The following is a 404-nucleotide window of genomic DNA, read 5'->3' as shown; positions in this document are numbered from 1 at the left end:
TGTTTTTTTTTTTCTTCTACAATAACATTATTTTTTTTTAATTATATTACCTCTTGAGCTTTTAATGGGATTCCTTCCTTAGCAGTCGGTGGGGAGTGGATAATGTCCTTATACAGAGGCTGTATCTGTAGCACATACAGCTGTTGCTTTTCAAAGTGTCAAAAAATGTTGTTAGAACTAGACTTTCCAGATGCAAACAGTACACATATATTTTTAAGTGTTAATGTTTGGGAAAACCTTAAACTGGAAACTGGGATGATTTAATTTCTCATGTTCTTAACGAGTTCTGCAGTTCCCAATCTTTAAAGTGAGTTAAGTAAACTGAGAGCCCCACAGTTCTGACTCCATGTAAGGTGGTGGGCTTGTTCATACTTCTAACATACTGTTAGTTGTCTACATTTACA

The sequence above is a fragment of the Falco peregrinus genome, chromosome 6, assembly GCF_023634155.1.
Source record: "Falco peregrinus isolate bFalPer1 chromosome 6, bFalPer1.pri, whole genome shotgun sequence".
Taxonomy (NCBI): domain Eukaryota; kingdom Metazoa; phylum Chordata; class Aves; order Falconiformes; family Falconidae; genus Falco; species Falco peregrinus.
Note: the sequence above shows the minus strand (reverse complement) of the source record.